The 27,541-nt window shown below is 42.1% G+C and overlaps 1 protein-coding gene across 8 annotated transcripts in view; it reads left to right on the top strand.

Annotated features, from left to right (window-relative positions):
- APBB2 (amyloid beta precursor protein binding family B member 2) overlaps positions 1-27,541 on the top strand; it is a 193,092-nt gene that overhangs the window by 18,132 nt on the left and 147,419 nt on the right. For 5 of the 8 annotated variants that reach the window (XM_064449328.1, XM_064449331.1, XM_064449326.1 and 2 more), the window contains exons 2-3: positions 3,108-3,238; positions 20,845-20,894. The gene's annotated coding sequence lies outside the window, so the exon portion shown is untranslated. The remainder of the gene's footprint in view (positions 1-3,107; positions 3,239-20,844; positions 20,895-27,541) is intronic. The other 3 variants (XM_064449329.1, XM_064449332.1, XM_064449327.1) reach the window with 1 other exon arrangement.

Raw genomic sequence — 27,541 nt, 5'->3', positions numbered from 1 at the left:
CTACTGTGGGTAAGTGATTGCATCTTTGAACGTACTGCTGGGCAAATGTTATGAGTTTCTTGTTACCAGCCTTCCACAGTTTGTGGTAGGTAAGTTAGGAGCTGCCTATTCCGTCTTCGTCCCGTAAGAACAGGGAGCGATGATCCAAGTAGTGTCTGTTCTTGTTGCTTGCAGACCTGCATAGCAAATGAAGGTGGCTCTGTAAGGTAGACAGAGAAGATATTTGAGCAAGTGTGAGGGATGGCCTCCCTAAATACACTACTGTGTTTAAAATCTTCATGACAGCAGTTTGAGATTTTTATATAGTCATTGGTGAGCCTTTTATTCAAGTGGTAAGCTCTGTCCTTCATTAGACCCAAAGAACAGTGAAAGTAGTACGTTAAGTACGTTCCTCTCTAAAGGAAAGCATTTACCACCATTGTTAATGATGTGTCATGTGCTGATTTGAAGTAACTTGTTGGAACTGGGATGAGTAACATAAGACTGACTGTGAGGAGGAGTGCTAACTCTGGGTCGTTCATGGTCAGGGCTTAAATATGGCATTGTATATGCTTAATTCCATAAAAGATGTTGTTTCCAACATCTTCAAAGACCTTTGGATCTGAATGGCTTGGGATACTGCTATTAAGTTACAACAGGGATTCGGTTGTTCTGGGACAATGTTTTTGCCTGCCAGAAAAATATTTTGTCCATTTTGCTTAGCAATGTTAGAGTCTTTGGCTTTGCTTTTGTATTTTAAGCAGTACTTGCGCCTGCAGAACTTTGATTTTGGCCCACTGACGCTAATGGGAAAGATGGGCCGAAGTACTTCCCTCTGATACAAGTGGGACCTGAATCATGTTTGAAAGGCTTGTCACTTTGTTCATATGAATTTATGCCTTCTCCTTCCCCAGATACTACGATGTCTTGACTTTGGGTTATTTGCATCCTAAAGAGCCCAAGCCGTAGACAGCTTTGCTTTTGCTTGAAGTATCTGGCTCCCACCTGGTTTGGCTTTAGGCTGACAGTGTCTAAGGACCAGCCAAGTTGGAGCGGATTTTTGATGCTCTTTCCCGGCAGACAGCATGACCTTTATAGTTTCAGGATATTGTTTTTCAGATGTGCACTTGTAGTCCTAATGATTCAGCTGGTACTTCTTTAAAATTGATATATATCCAAGAACCAAGAGAAACTACTTGCCTGATGAGGGGAAACTGGAGACTGAATTAGACTGGTGAAATACTGAGGTCAAGATATTCTTTAGTTGAAAACATTCATTCTTGACAAGTAGTGTGTCTTTATAGCAAGAATGCAATTCTTGCTATAAAGAAGCTATAGAACATGAGGCAAAACTACCCAAAGCTAAAGATTTATTGACTTCACTTTTTTAAATTTTATTTTTATTTCCCTTCCTAAAACAGGCTGCAGTATATTGTGAAGGAGGGTATCTGTGTTTGGACTCAGTGTTTAGCAATCGCCTACTGACTGCAGTGGGTTTGATACCAAGCAGCTTTCGGAAAATGCATGGCTTTCCCAGCAGTGGAAGATTACTGATGAGTTTTGTACATGATTAAACGGGTGTAGAGGCAGGGAAGCTGTAGCACAGAGCAGAAGAGGCGTAAGCGCATGTGCTGTCTGGCCCTATTTCATTCTGCCTTGGTGGGTTGGACCATAAACATCTCTCATCTGTCTCCCTTTTTCTGTTTTGCTCCCTGCCAAGGAAAACATAAACTTGCAGTGTTGCTTGAGGTTTTTCTGTACAGACGTACCTTCTAACTACAGTCAGGACAGAACACCTCCCTCCCCCATGAGTAACCTGTAGTAGCATTGCTCGTGTGACCAGAAAGACAGAGAAAGATTAATAAAACCTTTCCTGCTGTACAACTTTTTCCTCCAAATTCATATGGATGGGAAAGTTCAATGTGGCTGAGTTCTATTTTTTTTCTTTTTGGCAAAACAAATAATTAAAGGTTGCTGTTAAATTATTTTAATTTTCTTTTTAAACCCTCTGGTAATATCAAACTGCTGAACTTAAATAGAGTTTTTAGCATTGTTTGGGGAAAGCATTGTATTTAGAAAACCACTTCTTTGTCGAACAGTTTGAACATTATATGGAAGAAATAGTATTTAATGACCAATAAGATGATTTATGTTGCTAAGGCAACCATGTTGCAAGACATCAGAACAAAGGAGTATGGATCTTGCGGATTTGTGCCATGAAGGTGCCTGCCTTCAATTCCCTACGTAACCACATTGTGCTTAATCGTGGAAGGATCTGTCTATGTTGGCAGTGCTGGGGAATTTAAGACGTGCTCTAATGTCTAGTTTGTCTAAGGATTCCTGCATGTATTAAAGATTTGGTAACTGTGCTAATGTGTTTTTTGGGAAAAAATGGAGGGAGGTGGATTGAGAATGTTGTGCAGTTGATAGTAAAACAGATACACATCTGTCTTTTCTCACTGAGTCATAGATTTGAGATGTAGGTGTCCCTAAGGCATTGCTTTCTGTAGTCCCTGGGGAAGGAGACTTCACCTTGGTTGTTAGCACTGGTGTTACAAGTGCCACCTGCAAGAGAGTGTTTGGTCACGTAGATGATATCTAGCATGTAGGGATTGTGTGACATCCAGGAATTGGCATGAGGAAATGCGTCTGGCTGGTTGTTCATTTACTTGCAGCTCAGCTCTTCTTTTATTATAGATGGTTAAGACAAGAAAAGGCTCCATAAATGACCTCGAGTGAGTGCCAGGCTGTTTCTCCTTGAAAGACTAACCAACAGATTGTTTAAAATCTTCTAAACAACAAGAATTAGCAGGCTGGCAGCCTAAGCTGACACAGGCTGTGAATAGCATGTGCTTGGGAGCACTTCTCCTTTGCCTTGTCAGGGTAGCCACGTTTTACAGCAGGCGTTACACTCCTGGCAGGATTTAGAAACGCATCGAGTCACATTGGGCTCCTGACTGCTGTTGCTGGAGTGTTTTGTTTTTGCAGAATGCCTTTAGCTGCCTTCAACACCTTTTATCAATCTTGCCTTACCACAGCATGGGAACCAGAATGAGATGCATGGAAAGTAGCTGTCTAGACCCTGACTGAAGTTGCTTACATGTTTCATCATTCTCTTCTCCCAGCAGGGATCTGTCTGGCCAGCAAGGAGAGCCCACCGGCTCATCTGCAACCTGAGAGGCTGGGCTGTGCTGGAGAAGTGTTCCCTGGTGCTGAGCTGGGGCTCTTCAAGTTGAAATGAGGAGACTTTCTTGAAAATGTAAGTTTCTGGGTGTTCTTGAGTAAAAAGAGACAACTTCTTTTCTAAACTTACCTGAAATATATGCAGTTGGAAGTTTGGTCAAAGTTGTGATACATCAGTACATTTAAATGAAAACCACTAAATGTTTATGGCTAAGGATTGCTTTTAATTAATTTCCTGTTCAGCTCTTTAAAAGCACTAATATTGAGATATTCTGTTCCAACCTCTTTCTTTTCCTTTATGTAAAAGTTCTTTTATACTGTGTTTTATTGTGCCTTGAAAACTGTACTCTTAGTTTTAAATGAACTTACAGTAAGACAAGTCAAAACAAAAGGCTAAAAATTTCCTTTTTTTTTTAAGATTTAAGGCAGAGAAGCTGGGAGAGGTTATAAAGTGAGGGTTTGGGGAATAGCTGTAGGCACGGCCATCCTATCAGCAAGGATACAGGAAAGGTGCTGCTGTTAGCTCTTCCGAGAGCTAGTTGTTGAATGCAAAAGAAATGTGACTTGGAACCTTCGAACACCCCATTCAGGCTAAATGCAGTATGTAGTTCTAGATTTGTGCTCTTTTTCAAGAGCTTCAGGCCCATACCACTGAGAGCAAGTGGTAAGAATATGTGAAGAAGTCAAATGAAGGATAACATACATCTTGCTGGAGCCAGTCGCACTGTATCTTGGTGCTGTATCTTGCCATTACAAAAGCAGTGTGTGGCATCCTTGTTGTAAAAGCTTATTGTGGAGGAAGACTGTTCTGCTTGGTGTGTTTAACTGAAGATGTGCGTATTTAATAGTTAAAAGAGCAATTTCGGAAAGATGTTGCTTATGTGACTTTGGTATCGTGCAGTGTTGGGGCAGCTGTGGTTTATCTGTCTCTGACGTGAAGATGGTAATAGCCGCCTTAACTCAAGTAGAAGTTGTATAAATTAGTACTTCAGAAATTCTTATCAACTGTTAAGATAAAAGATACACTGTGGTTAATGTGAATTACTGTTGAAGGAATAATCATGAGATGACAAATGGAATATCAGACACTGTTTTAACTTAACAGCTGTGGTTTCTATGATAAAGACACATAAATCCCTTCACATGAAACAAACCACAGTTAGAAATTCTTTTAAATATTTTAGCCTGTTTTGAATATATATTTGCATTTAAAAATACTTTAAATTCTGAGAGGAAGTTTTCTTCTGTCTCCCTGATGCTCTCTGAAATCCTTTGAGAGAGAAGGGAGAGAGTGCTTAGAAAGCTATTTCTGACGTTAAATGGCTTCTTAAAAGCTAAGATGATAAAACCCTGAATTTGGGTTTTGGGAGTTAGTGTTCATAGGGTAGGAAGTTTATTGGAAAAGCTGCTAATTGCACAGGGCCACAAGTCAGCTGCCCTGGGGTGCCCTTTGGGCTCCAGCATCAGTCCCTGGGCACAATGGGGCTGGTAGGATGCTGCTGCCCCAGCTGCGGGCTGACTGCTCTGCACAGCTGCTGGCATTGCCAGAGCCCCTGCTCGGCGCTCCACTCCTAGCCAGCATCCTGTGAAGCCGAACAAATTCCAGTGCTAGACAAGCTTGTAATCAGTTAGGTACAAGGTGAAAAGGATAAGGAAAAAAACCAAAAAGTGATAGCTGGGTGTGAAACACCAGTGTCGCTTCATTAAGGGCTGTATGATTGACAGCTACTCAGCATCTTTATTTGTGTGTGCACAAGCTGGACCAAGGTTTCCATCGCATCTACTGCACAGACTAACTTGATTGAATCCCTACATCTAACCATTTTTCGCACATTTGAGGATGTCCTCTGCCTCTAAAATGACCAGTGTTGTATCGCTGCTCTCTCCAATGCAGATGTTTACCTTCCCCCTCCCCCTTGTCCCCCAAGAGCCTCTGGTCTAAACATTCAGACTAAACCTGATTTATTCAGGTCCTTTATATTTGTTTTTATTTGGTTTATATCAGCAATTTTATACAACTTTCTCAGGAGTTGTGAACTTCTCTCACAGTTTGTACTCAGCATGCTTTTTAAAAAAAATTTTTTTTTAAGAAGAAGGTAAATGCAAAGGGTGTGAATGAGACTTCAGAAACTCTCCTCCAGCCCCTGCTGTGGCTCAGTGTGAGAGGGGAAACCAAAATCTAGAGGGAAAAACTGTTGTTGTGGCAGCAGAAATAATTTCTGATTGAGACTTGCTATTCAGATGCTGCTTTTATGTTTCCTGTTTCAATCTTGAAAGAAGTCTGTGTATTATATGATGAATTAAATGGATTTTTAATAAGCACATAACTAGTATCTACCAAACTCTGTAATTTAGGCACTTATGTGAATAATAGCACATGATGTATAATAGCATGTTGCCTTCAATTTTCCAAACTCTAATAGAGAGGGCAATGATGCACAAATGTATAACTTAATTAGGTCTTAATTTTTAGTACTTGCAGCCCGGTTTATGTAGATATCTTTATTTGTATTGCGGTGCAGTTGAGTCACTGGGATAACCTTCTGAGCAGTTAGGCTGCCCAATTATGATTGCAGTGAGCCTGCAGAGGTTAATAAATGAAACCACCCTCTAAAATTTCATGTCATTGAGCAAAGTGTGCTGGAAGGCACAGCTGGGAAAGATCATCTGTTTTTAATGTATTGGGTTAGCGTACACTTGTATGCTAATGTAATCTCTGCCTGTTAATCTTCTCTGATGGAGCCCTGCCTGTACAACGTGGCTTGTGTCTGAAGGGTAGCATTGGCTGCATCTGCAGAAGACAGCGGCCCCATGGCTAGGGTGTTCTTCTGAGAGGCTGGGCTCTGAGCATCTTCATGCACGGGAGCAAGCGGTCCCAGTTCCCTCCGCTTTCTGTGCAAGTGCCGCTGCTGCAGAGGCTGTAATGGAGGGAGCAAATTTCCACACTGTTTCTGGAAAAGACTAACCAGGGACCTCCACGGTGGGAGGCTTGGGGTCTGTGAGCATCTTGTCTCCTTGCAATGGGTGGGATTTCAGGCAAGTCCAAATGTTCATGTTGTCCACAGTGAAATGCTGAATGTGATGATGTACAATTTGCCACAGAAGTCAGGTACCTGTTTCCCATCAGTGTCTTGCTTGGTTTTGCATTGCCCTGTTTCTTGCAGAAACATCATTTTGTTTCAGCTGAAGCATAGGTTTTGTGCTCAGACTGTACCTCGTACCTTCCTGTCGTTCGTTTGCAAGTGCCTGTTCTTTATTTCAGGCTGTGTAAAAGTCCACAGACGCCTGAATGACATCCTGAAAATATGGACAGGCCTTTGGCCATTCTGGAAGAATGGAAATTTAATTGAAAGGGTTACTATTTTAATCAGGAGACCACTAATCTTACATGACAAGCAACTCCATTTGCATGTTTGAGTATAGATAGCTGTTGTTGGGGAACCGGTCTCTTTATATGTGCACTACTCCCTTCAAGTCTTTATTTTGCTCTGGTCTTCAGAAGTCCCAAGTGGTCACCTTTGATATACCTGTGAAACTCTTAGACCTGGACAAGCCGTCACTTTCTGCAAGCCATTAACTGAAGTGAGCTGGCCTGCTAGAGAGTAAAATCTAACACAGCCCAGAGGTGAATGTAGAGGGGAGCAGCAAGCAGTGAAATGTGCTTTCTGTGACTGGAGTTGACCAGTTTCTAGGGGAAACAGCAGAGGACTTTCAGTTACATCATCTTTACTAAGGACAGTTGTGTCTTCCAACTAGGCAGACTTGTTAAGTGCTGGTAATTCACTATTCTGTGGAAAGAGGTAGGAAAGAAGGAAGGAAATTACAAGCTACATCTCTGTAAGTGTTATACAATGATTGTGTGTGTACACAGGTCTGTCCTTGGTGTGGCACTCCTGTAGCACTTCTACTGAAATAATTATTGATGAGTTATTGTAACTACTGATATTCCTGTGTCCAGCTCTGGAGCCCTCAGCACAAGGAGGTCATGGAACAGTTGGAGCGGGTCCAGCAGACAGCCGCAAAAATGATCCAAGGGCTGGAGTATCTCTGCTATGAAGAAAGGCTGAGAGAGTTGGGGTTGTTCAGCCTGGAGAAGAGAAGGCTGTGGGGAGACCTTATTGCAGCCTTTCAGTACTTGAAGGGGGACTATAGGAAAGATGGGGCCAACCTCTTTAGCAAGGCCTGTTGGGACAGGACAAGGGGTAATGGTTTCAAACTAAAGGCGGGTAGATTTAGACTGGACGTAAGGAAGACATTTTTTATGTGAGGGTGGTGAAACACTGGAGCAGGTTGCCCAGAGAGGTGGTAGATGCCCCATCCCTAGAAACATTCAAAGTCAGGTTGGATGGGGCTCTGAGCAATCTATCTAGTTGAAGATGTCCCTGCTCACGGCAGGGGGGTTGGACTAGATGACCTCAAAAGATCCCTTCCAACCTAAACCATTCCATGATTCTGTGATTCTGTCCCTCACTGGAGATTATCTGAATGCAATTCGGTGGATAATTGGAAGGTAACCATTGAGCTTTTTCCCAAGTACGGAGTGGCTTTCATCACATTTAAGGACTTAATGTCAATGATATTGATATAAGGAGAATGAGAACCTGCCCCTCATCTTCTGTTTGGGTAGAGATAATGACTGGGCTTTCAGTAGGGAGCAAAAGTGAATGGGCCCACACAGCTTAGAATGGATTACTTTTCCTGGGCATATGCCTTGGGCCAAAGAGGCTTTTAAAAGGAGACCTTGTGCAGGAGATGAGATTTGGATGAGCTGGTAGAGGTTACTCACTGGAGGAGCTAATGTCTGGAAAAGCAATGACTTGGACAACAATACTGGTTGCTCTCCTAGCACAGAAAGGCAGATGACATGACAAATTTTGATGGCCTCCAAAGGCCACTTAATTAACTCTGAACACAAAGAAATTAATCACATTTTCCTGGCTTACCAAATGGCAGAAAAAGGCATAAAACTGTTATTTTTCTTCAGTTGGGAAGAAGTTCTTCTGGGCTTGTCTTGAGGGCAGCAAGATGCTTTAATCTAAGGGCTATTGATTTATCTAAGCTTCAAGCCAGAACATTAGTTCTCTGAGAAAATAGATCTTTGCCCACATATGACTCTAAATATATGCTTCCTGAGGTGAAGGAGTTGAAAAGTCTTCAGCAGCACATGCAGTACTGAGAAAATCATTAAGGAATGTGGATGTTCCCAGATGCTGAGTATGCAATTTCTGGAACAATTTAAACTTTGTTCAGTTTATATACAGGGTCCTATTACATCTGTTGTGTGGAGCGATGAGAGGAGGAGAGCTCTGGCTGAGGTAGATGGCTTCCAAAATATACCAAAGTATCATCAAAGTCAATATTCTAGAGCTATGTAAGAGGTGGGTCTGAGATCAGAGTGTGTTCAAACGGGAGCTTCTCTCCCTTCCTGAGCAGTAGCCAGCTCTGCCGAAGTTAAGCCTTTCTCTGAGAAGCCCTTGCATACTCTTCGTGTGGGGCTGTCATTCCCACTTTCATGAGAATCAGAGGCTCTGGTGTGCTAGGCCTTATGGTTGTCTATATGGTCATCTTTCTGGATCTTATATCTTTTTGGCTCTTGGCACTACATCGTTGGTGCTTCCAACCAGGCTGGCTTTGTGTGGGTGGTAGCCAGAAAAAGCAGAGATGAGATTACAGGGCAGGTAGAATCACAGAATCATAGGATGGTTTGTATTGAATTGGAAGGGACCTTTAAAGATCATCTAGTCCAACAACCCCCCTGCTGTGGGCAGGGAAATTTTTCACTAGATCAGGTTCTGCAAAGCCCCATCCAACCAGACCTTGGATGTTTCCAATGATGGGGCATCCACAGCTTCTCTGGGCAACTTGTTCCAGTGTCTCGCCACCCTCATCATAAAAATTTCTTCCTTATGTCCAAGATAAATCAATCCTCTTTCAGTTTAAAGCCTGGGCCAGTTTCAGCAGGTACTGCTGCTCCTCTGCAGGGCTCCTTTTGCCTTGTACCAGAGCCAGACTCACTGTGGAGTGAGCTTCGTTTGTGCCAGATAGATGGTGTGCTGTTTGAGACTGTGAGGATTATCAGGGTGGATCAGACCATGTGTCCCTCTCTTCCCAACGTCTTGTCTGCAAGGTGTTAGTGCTGTATGTTTCCAGAGGAGAAAGTAGGAGCATCTCTGGTTTTTATGGGGTAATCTCTCCCCACTGTTCTTTTATCATGGTCTGTAATGGTTAGAGGTAGACCCATGCCTTCAAGGCTGTTGGTAAATGAATCTTAGTAATAAACCTTTGATAAATGGATCAACTGTGCCTGGTCTTGGTCCTCACTTAAAATGTGCCATATTTGACTTCCATGACTTCCTGCAGAAAATAATTTTAGTTTGTATTTATACACATGCACATTCTTGTATATGTAAACAGAAACTGCCAGACTTCCTTTTCCAAATCATTTTCTGTTTTACTGTACTTGGATGTATTTCAGCAGATTGGGATTATTCAGGAAGACGGTCTATTCTGAGGGTTTTTCCATTCCCAGAGCCAGACCTGTTACCTTTTTCTGAAACAGATGTAACTCTGGCTGGTTTAGCAGCATCTTTTGGGGTGACCAGCACAATGTGTTGTTATAGAGCAATCTGCATTATTGTCTTCTAGAAGGCATTTATTAGATTAATGTTATACATCATTTCAAATCAGTTCATGCAAGGGTAATGTGGTATTTGAGGTTAGTTTTTTTCTGCTTTTTAAACCATGGCCGTATCTTGAGCAGAAACTTTTGCTGAGCTGTTCCAAGTCCCTTTCTAGAGCCTTTAATTAGTGTTTTAATTAAAAATCCTGTGAGAATTCATAACTACTGTAAAAGCTTGCATTCAGTGTGCATTTGTTAATACTGAATTCCATTGGCATTATATCTTGTCCACCTGTCACTTATTTCTCTCTGCGGACTCCTCACAGTCCTGTCAGATATTGCTTTACATCAGAAACTGTCATCTGCTGATGTTCCTGCCTTTCATCTCTCCCTCCTGCAGCCTTCTTTTAGCTTGTTGGACTATGAAATGCTTTCAAACACAAGGACGTGGGAGACAGGCTGCTGCTAGACTTTGCTGTTATGCACAGAGCTCTTATTCTTCCTCTTGCTGTTGGTCTCCTCCTAACCAGGGTTTGATATGTATGTATCCCACCACCTGCCCATCCCCTGTGTATCTTGGCAAGCCTGTGCTGCCTGGGGAGGTGCGCGTGGCAATCCTCCTTTCCCTCCTCCCTTGTCTGGGCAGGCAACGCAGAGGGCTCCTCATTCGAAATGCATTGGGAACTAGTGAATGTCTCTCAGGCACCGGTGTGTGTGTCATGGTTGGCCGGGGTTACTTTGCATGGTGATGAGAGAAGTTCAGGCTTGTGTGGCAGTTACTGGTGGCCTTCACAGAGCAGTCCGGTATGGGTTCTTTTTTACATTGAATTTGTTCTGTAAAATACATCCACATTGATAGTCTTACGCATAATGCATGAGTTCAAGGAATGAAGGTAGTTCAGGTAAATAAGACGAGTCTTGCCTTAGTAACTACAGCTATTTAAAAATTAGGCGAAAAAATTTGTTTTCGCTGAAATGATCTGGAGTGTTTTCTCCTTTGGCCAGTAAATGTCATTTGCTCTAGAAGCATTAAAAACTTGGATGTGTTCCCTTCCTCATCTTTCAGCCTTTCTTGTTCCTTTCCTCTCCTTGTTTAGCTTTCTGCCAAGAAACACACCAACTCTAATGACTCAGACATGAGAACTCTATTTCCTTTCATTTTTTAGCCCACCTTTTATATACACATGCATATCCTGTTAAATTTTGAAAAGCCATTGTTTGGAATTAACACTATGCAGTAACGACAAAAGTGTGTGCTGGATTCCACTGTGTGAAAACTTACAGTAGTTTTGGGGTGGGGGTGGGGGTTGGGTTCCCACGTGCAGCAAAATGCAAGTACACAGCTGGGCAGCCGGCGGATGCTGTTGGGTGCTCAGAACTGCATACGGAGGGGGCTCAGCTCTGGTTTCCAGCCAATTTCCACCACTCCCATCCAAAATTGATTGTTATGATTTTAGTATCTCTAGGTAGATGACTGAAAAGCATATGCTTTGAAATACAGCTTTCCAAGTATTTATGTGTAGTAGTCAAACTTTTCATGAGCACTGAGGTGATAGTTCCGTATTAATTTTTAATGACCTACGATAGCTTTTTTTTTAAACTCAAAATGTGTAGTCCCTACCTTGAGGAATGAAGGCTTTATTTTATTAAATAAAATACCACACCAGAGTACATGTATGTGGTGAACTTGATACAATGATGGTTAAAGTTCAATTTGATAACAGCACCCATTCACGTGTTGCCCTGGTTTTGCTGCACGTGAACTTTTAGAGATTCATATCTGTTCTATATTCAGATGTTAAAAGAAATGTTGGGGTAGCTTCCGGCAATAAAACTAAACTGACCAGCTTTCCTGTGAAACTTCCAGTACTTCCTGCTTCTGTTCTGGCTTAAAATTAATGGAGTTTAAAAAAACCAACCCCAAAACAAAAAAAAAAAACCCACAACAAACCAAAAACAAACCCCCAAACTTTTCTTCTGTCATTTCTGATTTTAGCCAGAATATGAAAGCAAGGTAACAGTAATAAAAAAATAAAAAATTAAAAATTCATCATGATCACTTTGTTTCAAAATGGCAGTGGTCAGAGCTTCAGGTTTCTGTCATTGTCTTTTATATAAAAACGGTTCTCTATGCCTGCCTGTACTCCCACATACTGAGATCTCAGTGCATACGTGTGTATATATACAGAGAGAGAGGAAAAAATGTGTTTATAGGAAAAAACAAGCAGCTGAATAAAGACAAATGCTCTCTAAAAATTGTTTGACTTGAGGAACAATTGGAAGATTAGACCAGATAATGATGTGTATGTTACTTCAGGGAAATTTTTCAAGCAGTGTGTGAATGCTGCCTTGCTGTTCCTAATGCAAGCCTAGCTGCCGAGATAAAATGGTCATTGAACGTTAGTCAGTAATTCTATACATGTGGGTCATATTTTCCAGCTCTTGATTTGTTTCTGTATATAGCGTGCTGATGGTACCCATTATTGTTGTCCAAGATTGTAGCTGCTTTCTTAATTTAAGTGGTCTTTCCTGCCCGAAATTTCAATTACTTTAGAAGCATTGAAAACTTGATGTGTTGCATCTAATTCATTTTGGCTTGTGTTTGTGATCCTCCCAATACATCTTAAGTGCAGAGATGCCCAAGTGGTGTTCATTTAGGATTTTATAGTTATGTCTTTCCTTTATAAGGCTTGAAAAACTTGACACATCATGTTTGGCATTTAGTGCCGGTTGTAGTGAAGGTGCCTTAAAAAAGAGGATCACTTCAGTTCTGTGTTGTAATAGTATATTGTAAATGAGGAAAAGCGGAGTCCTGCAAGCAAACCCTTGCTCTGCAATACCTTTAGTCTGAATTTTCAAATCTGAAGTCCAGCCTGTGCTGCACTCTTGAAAAGAAGTAGCTCAACTTCTGGAGTCTCCTCAAACGCATGGCTACAATTTTATGGTAGGATATGTTTCTGTGAAAGCGTAGCCAACATGCAGCAAAAGCACAGGAAGGGACAAAGTTAAACTGAAGTTTTAACAGCAGTGAAGGAATAAGGAAAGGGTTAAAAAAAGTGGTTATTAGGATTGGATATGTAAATGAGTATAACTTCTCAGGTAGGTTTTATTTGTGGAGTTCAAAACTTGAAGCTGACTTTAGACAGTAGTGTTTATGGCATGATAAAAATGCAATAATGCAAGTGGTTTTCCAGACTATTTTTTAATCTGGATACAAGCAAGCATAGCAATAACCCCCTGAGTGAGATTATTACAGAGTTGTATAACACTTCCAAAGAGCATTTTGAATTTGGCCCTGTGGGAAGCAAGAACAGTTACTATTATCCTGCATCTGCATAAGCCTGATCTCAGGAGAAGATACTGGATCAGATTCAGATCAGGGTCTTGGAGCACAGTTTGGTTCTGTGTGTGGTTTTGTTTGTTTGTTTTGTAAGGTAGTACTCTGGCAAGTATTGTTCTAAATACAAGAATTGAATAGCAGTGTAATGTAGTAAATAGAGAACTCGGTTAGAACACCTGAGCTGGTGAAACCCTGTCTGTGCTCTGCTGAACTCCAGCTTACTTCAGTGGGGTCAGGCTCTAATACCGAGTCTCCGTTCATGGTCAGCGATGCTGGGCAGGTGATGCTGCTTGTATGGTCTTTCATCTGTTACTTTGCTAAAGGATATGTTGTGTTTCCTAAAGCTGGTATACTGAAATGAGAATGAGGAATTTGCACCTCTCTTTTTTTTTTTTTTTTTTTGCTTAACTGGTACCCAAGCAGAACATTTTAGGTCAGGATTGCGCATGCTCCTTGACTGCTCTGTCTTGTTCAGTCAAGCATTGTTGGAATTTTTCTTGTATTGAATAGTCCCCCTGCACTTGGTTATTGCAGGAGGATGGTCTGCATTGCATATCAAAGTGCTGTGGCTGCAGAGGAGATCTGAGCTGGTCTCATGCGATGTAGGTCAGGGCCAGAAACAACGTGGTTGAGCTTGGGTAGCAACATGCAGCCTTGGTAGTTTGGGCTGGTGCCATGTCAGGGATGGATCTCTGTGCTTTAGAATCAACATCTCTGTTGCTTCTAATGTGCTCCTATACCTTAGCTGATGTTAACTTGTATTCACTCTTATTCTTACATTTGCAAGAATATATTTAAAAGAGAAGGCTTTATAGGTTAAAAATACTTAGCACCTGTGACAGCAGTCACCTGTCCAGGCATTCTGTCCTTTGCATCTTTACTTTGTAATGTGAATAAAGTTATATGTAAACAACGCCACTTGGACTCTACTATAGTGTTATTTTATAGCACAATAACTGAAGGTCTTTAAGCATTACTGTTGTACAAAGTGGCTTTGGGTTTCTGTGGGGCAAACAGTGTTGATATTTTCATCAAATTTAAGGGATTAAGATGAGGAGGAAGTTAAATACTGTGGAAAAACGCGTTTGAATTGCCAAAACACAGACAGGGTTGTTTGAAAGATGTTAGGAAACAATCTGTTCTTTGTTACAGTTTTGGAGATCTTCAGTGAAAAAGAGGACTTTTTTTTGTTGTTTTTTGCACACCCTGAGGAATGCGCTCCCTTGTAGGTGGGGTACCTTTTGAATGCTTTTAACAGCCTAATCGGTGCATAAACAACACCACCCTAAAGGCTGCTTTCTTAGTGGAAGGACTGTGCTTGTGTGGTATGCGTTTCTGGCTGGATCCAAATGGGGGTGTTTTTGGAGGCCTTTTGCATTTTTTGTGGTGATCCTACGAACCAAATATTTGGAGCGCACACCCCTGTGGTGTTCCTAGGTCTTCTCTTTTGTCAATGATCTGTTGTTTGAAAGCTGTGTCTGGAAGAAAGTAACCGACTAACTCTTCCAAGTGTGGCTTTGACATATTTCTATTCTCTGCAGTTCGTAATATAAAGATACTACTGCAATATGCTTTTAAGGTGTTCAACAGCAGTGTAAGCCAATGTAAGCTGGTGTTTTTGCCAGTGATGCCTTTGTAGGCAAGCTTCAAGTGTTAGACTACAGCGTTAGTGGTATGGGTTGCTGCGTAATTGGACTTTTACATTAGAAGCAACTGGATGTGTTTCGTGATTTCTAGAGAAAGTAAGCATTCAGTTCCCTGGGGTGAATTTCCTTGATTAGCTTTCAGACTCTTTTTAACGTTCCAAAAGCAGCTCTTATCTGATAATAGAAAACAGTGCCTGACTGTTCAGGTTGGTGCTGACGAAGCAAGGAAGGCTCCCTCTTTCCCTGTGTCTTGAAGAGGCTGGGCACCTCAGGTATGTGGCTTGTGAGGTGCTGCTGAGCAGCATCTCCTCAGTTCAGTTTGCTTCCCAGCAGAGGATCATACCGGGTGACTGAGCTTGGACTTTTTGCTGTATTGCCCAGCTGGTCCTTCCCTGGCAATGGATATGTATTTCTCTCTACCTAGCTTACGCTGCTGCAGGGATGCTGACAGTAGTTGTTCACACAAGCAGAATAGTAATGCTTTAAGGATACCCCAAATTGTAGAAGAATCTAAACTTCTGTAATGCTAACATTTAACTGTGGTACTGTGTACTGCCTACAACTGATTTGTTGTTGGCTGGCTGTTTTTAAAGCCAGCACAAGCACAGAGGGACCTTTGCTGGTGTTCCGTTCTACTTTCATCAGGAGACTTTGTGGATGGTTGTATACAACCTCAAAATGCAAACTCTTAGTGGAGAGCAATGCAGCAAAACATTCTTACGATGTTCCTTATGAATAGCTGTATTCATGTGGGTGGGGTATTTTGTTTGTTTGTTTTTTTCCTTTTTTTTTTTTTTTTAGTCCTAGCCTGGGTTTTCTGTCATTAATTAAATTTGGCTTTACTTCCCCCCCCCCCCCCCCCCCCCCAACTTAAAGAAACCTGTCATTTGTTAGCTGGGTCAGCTGAACTGTGTGCACATGTGCCTTCCTTTCATTGTACCTGGAAGCTAGAGGTGTTTTTCCAGGGGCTTTTTGAGCCTTTTATGGTGTGGAGCCATTGGAACTGCACAGGAATTTCTGGTGTGTCTATATAGTTTCTATGCACTCTGAGCAACTGATCAGCAGTGACATATTAACTCCATGTTAGAGTCCTGAGCAGCTCAGGTATCAAGTTGTTGGGCTACTTGGGTCAGCAGCAGGAACATCAGCTCAATCAAAACAAACAAAAAAGCTAGCTAAAATACGCTGCAAACGGAAGAAAAGGACATGGGTTGTTTTAAAAGACTTAGACCTTTTAGAAATATTTAGGGCAAAAGCCATCCAAAGTTCTGCCTCCTTGTTCTGAGCATTTTGCTCTGCAGCTGGCTGTATTTCTTTCAGTAGCAGCCCCTGTGGATTACAGTGCGATAGAACTTCTCAAGGTGGCCAGGATGACAGCTCTTTCGTTATGCATGTGCAGTGTTTCGTCTTATGGAGATCTCTGTTTCTGTGCTGTAATATGTAGAAAGGCAATATCGTAGATTTGTTATTTGGTTTTGTGTGCCCGCACCCCTCCCTGTGTGTTAAAAAGCAAGTGCCTGTGCATAGGAGTATCCCACTGCAGTGTTTTGTGCAACGGAAAGTTGGCTTGTGAGTGTATGAACAGAAGTGAAATCGGTTTTTTTCTGCCCTGTGTATGTATATGATGGTGGACTGCTAAAGGTGCTTTACTGACATGCATGTCTTCTAGTTAGCGAAGGAAACTTGGTTTACGAAGGCTGGAGCAAGGGCTGAAAGCAGGGAGGTCCTGTCCTGGCTGCTGCCACTGATGGTGACTTTCGTCACTTTCTGCTGCTGTGATTTTGGGAGACCCCGTGGCCATCTACTGATGGGTTAAGGCTGCTTTACTTGATTGGAACAAGCCAGTGTTAACTTTTTTAGACCTGCCCAGACAGTGCACCATAGCTGAACTGTGTGCTATTTTAGGTAGGTGCATGAAGAGGGTGACTTGCGTTATCTGTTAATGGGAAGGGTGCTAATGCTTTGGAGGATTCCTGTCATTCTTGCATTGCAAGTTAGTCTGGGCTTTCACAAAAAGAGAGGCTTGGTGTTTATCACAAAAAACCAAAGGTGTGAGGTGCTCATGTGGCCTCATGTCCCACTATGCAGTAGCTCTCTAAACTGCCTTTCTTGGTTGTTGTCCTTGGGACTGTTGTTGCTGAAGGATAAGTATATCACCTGTCTAGAAGGAGCTGCTTTCTTCACTGCTGGCTTGTGTGTTTTGGATAAAAATATGGTTAGGCATTTGGGTATATATCATTCTTTTTTAAAGCTTCTGGTTGCCTTACACAATTCTTCCTCTTCCTGCTACTTCTGCCTTTTCTGAGCTCCAACAGGGACAGTCCTATCATGGCACGTTTCTTGAGGATGCTGTAGCCAAGGTCAGTGAGTCAGGCTGGGCATCACTAAGTACGTACAAAAAAGAATTAGCTGGATATAATGACTATCCCTCCCTAGAGATGTTTGTCTAAGCACATGTAAAAGTATTTGTGGACTGAAGTTTGCTTCAAAACCGTGGTCAGCATGCAGCATGGTGAGTGCATGGGAGGAGCGGTTTTAAGCTTAGCATAACCAAGCAGTAGTTTGAGTGCAGAGGGATGCCTCAGAGTAACTTCTCTGGAGAGAATGCAGTAAGGTACCACCTAAATGGTGAGCAGTTGTGGTTCTTTCAGACATGACTTAACGTGTTCAAGTACAGAGGGAGGAAATATTTGAGAGCTTTGCAGTGTGCTTTTCAGAAGATAATAGTAGATATTTCAGCAAAGCTCATGCTAGGAACTTTCTAAGGAAAGATTTGCTGTGAAGAACGTTCCAGGAGGCTTGGTTTGGAGGTGCAGAAGTGAACATGCTGCAGTGTCATTGGCAAGGATCATGCCGCTGGCTGACATGTGTCTCATGGTGGACACTTGTGATTTCTCCCTGTTTAAACTAGTTAGTCTCATTACATTGGCAGGGAGGAAGTTGAAGTACTCTGTTTTCCTTCAGTGGTGTTGAAATTAGTTGGATTTATGACATCAAGGGAGGAATGTAAGCCACAAGTAGAAAATGTATTCCAGTTTTGCTGTATCTAACAAGCTCTTATTTTTCAAATTTATTACACTGGGTAACGTTATGCTTTACCAGTCTGAGGTAAGTATTTTAGCAAAACTGAGTGCTCATTCACTGGTTTCCACATCTCACTGAAACTCGGTGCTTTGCAAGTGCTTTCTGTTCCACTGAACTTCTGTTTTCTTTATTTTTTTGGACTACTGCCTGGTATTGCCATTTCATGCTCTTGCCATAAAGCGGTGCATTAAAACAGGATGCCTTTGGCTGTGCTCAGGCGCCACTGTTTTGAGGGGGGTTAGTTGGCAGGAGGGAGCGGGTGGCTGACGCTTACAAGCCCCCGGAGGAGCCAGGCAAAATGGTACCCATTCATGGGGCCCTGGTAGTAAAGTATACCTTCCCCAGTTTTCCCTGCTGTTTTACATTGGCTCTGCGAGTATCTAAGCTGTGAAGTGCTCCTGGCTCCTGATGCTCAAGGATATTTTGGGTAGTTGAACATGGAGTGCCTCCGCCATCTTCCCTGCAGTTCCTGGGCAGCAATGAGGGCATGGAGGCCCTGTGCTGTGGGGCCACCGGTGAAATCCCGCTTGTCCCATTGCAAGCGCTGCTGAATCCAGGCTGACCCTGTGCTGATGAAGCTTTGGTGGTAGGAGCCTTGTGCCCTGTGGTAGACAGATTCAGAGAAAGGTGACATGGCTGAGACCGTGTGGTCCTTAGCCGTAACTCTAGGGAGGCAAGCACGATTGCCTTGGCTGTCTTCTGCTGCTTCTGGCCTGAGGGTGGTGGAAGAGGAATGTAGCAATGGACGGCTCTTGCTACGCTGTGTTCAGCGATTCCTTTCATCTAGGTTTTTTTGGGCGCTCTCACTACTAAATCCGCAGTAGTCTTGCTGGAGTGCAGTAGTTCTTGAAGTCCCATGCAGTTTCACTTGGGAATTGTGGATATATGAAGAATTTGCAGCAGACGGGGAGGATTTCCTCTGTCCTTGATAAAAATAGTCTTTGGCTAAGGAGGAATCGCAATTCCCAGAAACTTAACTCGATGCACTGGGAAAAAATTGGCCTGTTGGGAAGTGCTTGTTGCATACTTGCTTAGGAGCTCCCAGAGGGCAGGTGTGGGGTACTGTCTCTGACAGCCGAAATGCTGAGAGGAGAGTAGCTGTGCATGGGCTGTGGGAGAGTAATATTCCATAGCAATCAGCTGTTGTTGGCTGTGGATTAATTTTCTGAGAGTTTTGGAAATTTGTCTTGGATATTTGGGGCTAAAGATTAACTGGTGTCTGGAGCTGGTGTCATCTTCAGAAATGAAGACTAGCAAAAGGAGGGAAGTGAGTACCTGAGATTACATATATTTCTGATGTTAAAATGGACATTTTATATGTTGTAAGAGAGAGAAATTGTTGTTCTGCTTTGCAGTTCCCCCTTAGAAAGAAATTACACTTTCTTTGAGCTCTGATTATTTATTTACAAAACAGAGCTATTATGTTGTCCTCCTTGATGTTGTATTATCCCAGATTAGTCCAGAGGCATGTATGCACGAGGACTTAATTGGAAAACCCATAAACAGGCAGCGTGGATGAGGGAGCTGGTGCTGCTCATGCTGGCCGTGTAGTGTTTATAGCAAGCAGAAGCTGTAGTGGGACCTGCCTGGCTATACGGTGTTCCAGAGATGTAGGGTGACTGTATACTGCAGTATGCTGTCTGGTGCCCTTTTCAAATTAATAATGAACAATGCTTCCTCTTGTTGTAACAGTACCATACCCCTGCAGCAGGTGCCGATTCTCACAACTTATCTGGTCCCTGATTCTTTCCAGGTCAGGAGGAGAACAAAGTTGTCCCTGTTTCCCCTGCGCCAGTTGACAGGTAAAATGATGTAACAGCAGAAGTGCAATTTTGACAAGTTTTGCCAGGGGGATAATGCATACCAGACTGGTTTTGCTACTAGGTCACATTAAACAGGGTAATTTAAATTAATGTATTGTTGCTGTGTCAGAGAGGACCTCCATCTCAAATTAATCAGTAAAGGTTTGACTCTATTTAAGTGAGTAATATGCTTGCTTATCGCTTCTTCCTACTTAAAAAAGGGTTGTAGTGAGTCTGCTGTTACCGACCATGGGGAATGAAAACATTCAAAATATGAACTGTGGTCCTCTTACTTAACCAGTTACCATAGAAATCCAAATAAAGAATGCTCTGCAAATAGTGTAAATATAGCACTTAACTTTCACAGCTCTCACTTTCTTAAAAAGACATGCCATTGTTCAGATTTCTGTCGTAACTGATCAGTAAGGGCTACTGCACACATTCTGAATAAAATTGCTGTGAAAGTGCTGTATTTACACTATTCACTAAGAATTCTCAGTATCAGAGAACTTTTCTATTACTGATTTTCAACATGAATTTGTCGTTGAGATTGGCTGTGGTAAATGAGACCAGAAAAAGCTGCTTTGCATTCTTTGTAAGAGCTTGTAAAATGCTCGAGATTTTATGGATGATGACTGAGTCGCCTACAGAACTGTTTCTATAATTCCAGAGGGAAGTGTGACACAGTGACATGCAGGGCAGCCAGCTTAAAGCTGCAGCTAGAAACTCGGGAAGCAACAAGATGTCTTGTCTGGAAATGTGCTGTTCTTTAGGGACCACTCCGACTCTCCCCTGATCTGGATTTCTCACTCAACTCTTTGCATAGCCTAAGAACGGGGAACGGAGGCGAGCTGGCTTTTGGGTGTCTTTGGCCTCTGCAAATACATGGTCTGACTTAGGGCAAGTCGGTGTGTGACCTAATATCCTTTTAGGAGCTGAGAGCTATTGCAGAGTAAAGCTGCTCCACGTTTCCCCCACTGTCCTTAGGAAGACGTATTATGCATGTCTTATCTAGTGGGACCTGATGGTATTTTCACTACTTCTCCATGTTTTCAAAGTAAATATTAAGACTTTTTTTTTTTAAAGCAGTCACTGTGGTTTCATCAGTTTTCATCTGTTTCTAGTCATCTCATATAATGTAAATTGCTTTCGTGTTCCACTGATACTTTTTTTTAAAATTTTTTTTCCTAGGGCTGTCTGGCTGGTAATAGTAACCTCCTTGCAGAAAGAGAGCTAAACATGTAAGAATTTTAAATAAGTTTCCATCTGGTGTTGTTTTTGGCTTGGTAACAGGAATAAAAATGTTTTGCGTTTTTTACAAAGTAAAGGATTTTTTTTCTTCTTATAATTAAAAACTGAATCTAAAGAGCAAAATGGAAATTTACAGGTCTCTGGAGCCGGGTCACTGAGCTGTGCCCTTATATCAGCATGCAGCTGAGGGAAACCAAAAAGCATCTGCATCATGTGATGGATAGGCAAACTGGGGATTTTTATGGGCAAATTTCAGCAATGTAGCTGTACACCTAAGATGCAGTGCTCTTGCAGGTTTCTAAATTAGCTTTACAAGTCATCTGTAATTAAACCAAATACAGTCCCATGCCTACATCACGTTCGGGTGTTGGACTGTCCAGTACTTCTTTGGGTGTTGGCATTCCAATAGCTGCTCGACATCCTGGTGCAGGTTTGGAGAAAACCAGGCAGCAATTCTGGATGGGGAGGTTAATGTTACTTTCTTGAAATCTTCCCCCCCCCGCCCCTTTTCTTTTCCTTCTCACTGCTGTCACTTCTCACCTTGTCCTGGTGTCTCTGGCTGGGTGAGGTAGTTGCTACTTCTTGTCTAGGGAGCACCAAGGCTTTTGCAGATATTCTCAATTTTGCTGCGTTTGTCCAGAAAATGCAGGCAGCTTTTCAATGGACAGGATGATGTTACATGAGGACAGTGCTGGGAGGTCTGCTCTTCTTCCTCAGTGACTGTGGTGTTATTCGGTGTGGTTGGTGCTGGTCTGTTGCTGTCCTTTGGCTCTGTACTGTGCATGCTGCAGAAGCGGCCTTGGAAGGTGCTTCAGCTTCATGTCACTCTAGTCCGGTCTGACCAATATGCCTAGCTTGAGGTGCCTTCGTAGGGAAATCACATCCCTTCCTGTGGAGGACTGGTGCCTGAATGTACCTCTGAAAGTGACATGGAATAATACAGGCATCGCTCACTGTGGCTGAGACCATTTCTTTTTGAGGTCAAAAGGATCTGTAGGACGTATTTATTATTCAAGGAGTATTTGATAATGTTTCAAGTCTGTTTTCTTGATGTCCTGCCAAAAGAGAAATAGTTGTTTCAGTAGCAATTTTATCAAATTTCTGTGATAAGAAACTGATCTGAACTCAGTGATATTTTTTTAATGGCTCTGCAATTTTGCTCTATTTTTCCCATGTCCTGCTTTCTAAAAAGCCTACTCAGCAAATCTAGCAATTATATCAGTTGACTATTGGCTGTGTTTTTAGATGCTTACAAAAATGTAGATGGCAGAACTTTATCTAAGCAATTCTTTCCTTAGATTTGTGCTAATATGGTGTTTCATTTCTTTTCCATCACTAACTCAACAAAATTGAGAGCAGTTCTCACTAAGGTGTAATGTGACAAAGAAAAGTTGACTTTAGATACAGCACAGTCAAGTAATTACAGTCTAGTGGGCTCATATAAATGTAACTTGAAATATACTTAATTGCATTTGAAACAATTTCACCCTCAAACTAATGGTATAGTTTTTGGATGGTGTTTGACTGCTTGTAGCTATTGGCTCTTCTTTCTATCCTCACAATTTTTTAAAGATTCTTTTTTAAAATTTAATATTTAATTATTTAATAAACTTGTTAATTTTAGTTTCTTCAACTGTTACCAAAATTCAAACATTTCTAGTTTAAGGGCTCTTCCATATTCCCCTCTTCAAAGGAACAAAACAGCACAGAATTGCTAAACTGAAGGCTAGAAAATACAGGTGAAAAATTTACAAGTCCCCAGCTTCTGACTTCAGTGAGAGCAGGGAGGTCAATGTGAGATCTACCTGCACTACTCATGAGCCATGTCCAGGTACACTGGACATGCCTTAGCATGGTGATGAATGAGGTGGAGTTATGCTGCTTTCAGAGAAACAATACTGCTTTTTTCTGTATGTGTTTATTTTTTAAATTATCATAACTAGCAGTGTCAAGTGAAATCACCAAACTTTGCAGCCCTGTAGTTTTAAGAACTGTATGTAGGTGTGTAAGCCATTCAGTTTTGAGTGGTGTAGAAATAAAAGCTTCAACTTAATTTCTTCTGGTATGATTGAAACTAAGAGAGGATGAGTATATATGGGTACAGAAGGTTTTCTGGTAGAGGAGTTATTGCAGAATGAAAAGCATCCTTTTAGGCTTTGGGCAGAATGAAAATTAATATTACAACTAAGGTAGGGAGCTACTTCTTGAAGTGGCTATCCTTAATCCTTTTTTGTTTGTTTGGGGATTGTTTTCACATGTTGTGTGATATGGCCCTGCCCTCTTGTTTCAGCCAGGCCAGGGGCATTTTTTTTTTTTGTTAATATCAGTCATTGGGAGTTAAATACACTGTCTGTGTTCGTCCTACTCCTTCTAACCCCGTGTGTGTTCTGCTGGGTTAGCTTCCTGCATAGGCTCCCTGCCCAATTGAATGGGTCCCAGAATAGGCACAGGAGGATCAGGAGGCATGAGAAACCTCGCCTTAGGCCCAGTATGGCTGGGGGGCTCAGGGTGTGCTGAGCCCACCAGGGAAGTGTGAACCCCACTGAACAGAAGTGCTCTGGAAATCCAAATTAAAGCATTTCTTTATTTGCAGGGGGAAAGGGGAGAAAGACCCATTGCAGAGAAGCAAAACTTGCATAGTTCTTTTGTTTCACTGGACGCAGCAGTCTCGGATTTTGGGTGCAGTGGGTTTTTTCAGAAACATCCCAAGAAACTTCTGATAGGGGAGATGTGATCTGTCAGGACTCTTGTGAACTGGAATTATGCAAATTGAAGACAAACACTGGAATGCCGTGGGTATTCATCTCCATTCAGCGCTTTGTAGTAGGTAAAAAAGCAACTTTTTACTCTTGAATCCTTAGTATCTCACCATATATTGCCATTGCTGCTGTTTCTGATGTGTGCTCCTGATTGGCTAGTAATCCTGTTGCTTATTTTATGACACTGTTGTGGGTGTGAATTCCCAGAGGTATTAGTCCTCTGGGTTTCCTTTCAGGTGTGATGAGGAGGAGGCTGACCTCTGTTGCACGCTTACAAGAAACAGTACTCTGAGAGATTGCCTCTTGCCTGTATAGAATCTGGCTTCTCCTCCAGCAGCAGGGTGGTTACTGTCAGGGTGTTCCCCTGACAATTATCATATTGAATACATGGTGCAATTTCCTCGTTCATGTTAAATTGCAGCAGTTCTGTGCCACTTCCAGCTTAAGGACCTTTGGCACTAGTTTGGCCTTGAGTTTTGCAGACATCAGATATGCTATATTGTAGTGATCTATCAGAAAAGAAAGCACTGCAAAACTTGAATGGAGTTTGAGAATAAATGTTTCTAATACTTCTCTAGTGTAAGCATTGGCAGTATAAAGCTTTTGTGCTGTGGAAGACTGCTGCAGCTGGTATCAGGTTTAAATCAGTCATTGTGTTTGACAGCTATTCTGACAGCTGGTACTCACAGTTGGGTGTGCTGCAACAGCATCATCATCTCTAGGGAAAGCTAAGATGTTGTGCCTGAGCTCAGGTCTCTCCCTTTCACTGTGAAAGATTTATCCTTTCATGGAACTTTGCATCAGTGTTAGGTACTTTGGAAAAGCCTGTATAAGTAGATGCATTTTGATAATGTTGTTTAATTCTCGTAGCTGTTGACCTGTAAGGGTCTGGTTATGTCCTGTAAGACACTGAGTGTCATCTCCTGCAATTGCTAAGGGAAAATTATGATTCATGACACCTTAACAATTGATCAATCTTGAGCTGTTCTTATTATTTCTTGATCTAAAAAGTTGGCTTAATTTGCTGCATGTTTGCTCACAACTCAACCATAGTGTAGTAAAATGAGTGAGGATTAAAACTATCCTGGTTTGAGACGTCTTGCTGTTGGAAATTGCTTCTGTGGGTCGCAGTGTTGATCACTAATGAGCTGGTCCAGTAGTTACTCAAAAGACTAGCTCTGTTAGGAAGATGGTACCTCCTTACACGCTCCAGTCATAGGCTCGGATATGTACATTAACCTGTAGTTCAGCCTCAGGTTTATTGTTGTTCACAGTTGCATTCCACCAAACAGATCAACTGAATGGGTTGCTTTAGAACAAATGCTGTTGGGTCAGGACCATTTATAGAGCCTTGGGTTTTCCATGAGTTAAGATTAATCCTAGCATTAGCTTTGTGCTTCGCTCAAATGCGGGTATTTATTACCTGTTTATTCTTATGCATTGGAACATTAAACTGATACAGTAGACTTGTTATTAGCTAGCATAAATTGCTGCTTCGTTCATCACATAAAACAAATGATCTTTATATAGCTGCCTTTTTGTTTAAGTGCCTTACCTTTATCTGAAATGAAAGAAACCATAAGAGCACACAATAACAGTATAGCTTAGGTTTACTGATGATAATGTGTAGTTGCATATTATCTTTTGTCAATGGCTCTGGAGATGTCTTGCAGACTTTCAGCAAGCCTCTCCTGTCCTGGAAATTAGGAGTTAAGAATATCAGAAGATGGTGTGATTCCAGGCAGCAAGCTGGATCACAGCAGTAGGTGACGCTAGGCTCTTCACTCATGTTGCCTGCCTTGAGTGGGCAGGTTTGGCTGAATTCCTGAAGATCCATCTTATCTTGCAGCGTCTTTGATGTAAGAATGGTTAGCCTGAGTCTCCTCTGACTGTTGAGGTGTTCTTATTTGTGAGTAATAGGTGATTTCCATTTTGTATGGCTCTTACTATGTCTCATTTGCTGGTTTATCACTTTCTTGTATCTTGCTGTGCTTCTCTGGTTTGGAAGTTGTGTAGAGGAGACCACCTCTGACTTTGAGTTTTATGCACAGGACATACCTCAATGGAGGGTCTCTAAGCAGTGTTAAAACGAGTTATTAATACACACATAAAGGATGTTACAGGTTCTCTCTTCGGGGTTGTTTTAACACACCTGTCAAAAAGCCACTGGTACTAGTTGTGGTGGTTGTGGTTTTTAGTAGGTTTGTAAACCATCCTACAGCGAGCTTAAGCAATTTGTACAAGGCCCCTCTCACTGTTACTAGTAAAATAAAATCCTTGATCTTCCATTCTCGAAGCTGTTACTTTCTTTAGCCTCAGCTATGATTTCTCATTAGCTTAATAGTTAAAGAAATCTTGTGACGTTTTCAACTGATACAGAAAAAAATTAAATACGGATGCCTTTCAGTATTAGGTATGCTGTAGCTAACTAATAGGAATACACACCACACCAGCAGCATGGTTGCAGGTATTTACCTTTTATGGTACTTGAGGTGGTGATTCAGCCTAAGGAAGTCTGAGGTTTATTGTAATTCCAGGTGTGCTCTCTTACTGTGCAAATAAAGGAAATGTTACCCTTGCTAAACCGCATCTCTGAAGAAGACACAGAGGCTTGAGAAACAAGTTTTAAGTGTCAAAGAAGAATCTGGTCTTCTAGCACTATCAGGTGAAACAAAATAGCTTACTGAAAACCTCTACAGGATCTCTCTTTTTTCCAACTGTAATCACTGTTCGTATGTTTCATTATCTCCAGTAATCACCATTGCTTTTTTCTTTTTGCATAAAACTTGACTGCCACCTTTCTTCTGAACCGGGCCCTATTGTATGTATATACAGGTGAATAAGCTACATTCTGTGTCGTGGGGAAGGTCTGCAGTAAAAAGGTGTGCGTACTTGACTACTTTAGATTTAGTTTCTAGCTGTTTTTTTACTTAGTAAAACTTATTAAAAGCTTTGCTTGTGTGATAGACAGATTGGAAGGAAAGTGTTTTCCACAGTTATTTTTAAAGGAATTGCGTTTGTAAATGTGCGAAGGCAGCGCAGTATTTTAAACTTTTATGGTACCTTGTATCTTCATCAGGTCAAGATAGGCCTTGTCTGAGTTGGGTTAAATTATACCATCGGTCGTGTTTCATGCGTCAGAAAATTGATGTTAATTTCAAAGCAAGAGTTGTACTTTTTAAATGAAAAATGGTAAACAATGGAATTTTTAGTCAGTTCTTATAACCTAACCTTTCCTCACAGCTGGAGAGAAAATGCAGCATATGTTTGGAAAAGGCAGACTGCTAGGCTGTGTGTTTGTATTTACAGGCAGATGCCCCTGTTTCACTGTGATATGTAGGTTAAGCTCCAAGAAGAAAGTTTTGAGGTAGCTGGTTAGACTGTCAGCAGTATAAGCATAGTTTGGCTCGTAACTTGCTGAATGGTGCTGGAGTTCAGAAAGGGCAGAAGGCAAGCATGGTGCTGGCTGCAGCTTGGGCCGCTGGGGATGCCTGGCAGCACCTCGATTTGTTGGGCCTCTGTGACTGTACTGGGTTTGTGTGGCAAGGTTTTGGTAGCAGGGGTGGCTTCTGTGAGAAGCTGCTAGAAGCTTCCCTTGTGTCTGATAGACCCAGTGCCAGCCAGCTCCAGGACGGACCCACTGCTGGCCAGGGCTGAGCCCATCAGCGATGGTGGTAGCGCCTCTGGGATAACATATTTAAGGGGCAGGGAGGGAGGGGAACCAAAGGCAACTTCAGCCAGAGAGAGGAGTGAGGACATACGAGAGAAACAAACCTTCAGACACCAAGGTCAGTGAAGAAGGAGCGTCAGGAGGTGCTCCAGGTGCCAGAGCGGAGATTCCCCTGCAGCCCGTGGTGAAGACCATGGTGAGGCAGGCT

The sequence above is a fragment of the Phalacrocorax carbo genome, chromosome 4 (genome assembly GCF_963921805.1).
Source record: "Phalacrocorax carbo chromosome 4, bPhaCar2.1, whole genome shotgun sequence".
Taxonomy (NCBI): Eukaryota; Metazoa; Chordata; class Aves; order Suliformes; family Phalacrocoracidae; genus Phalacrocorax; species Phalacrocorax carbo.
Note: the sequence above shows the minus strand (reverse complement) of the source record. Positions and strands in the feature narration are given on the sequence as shown.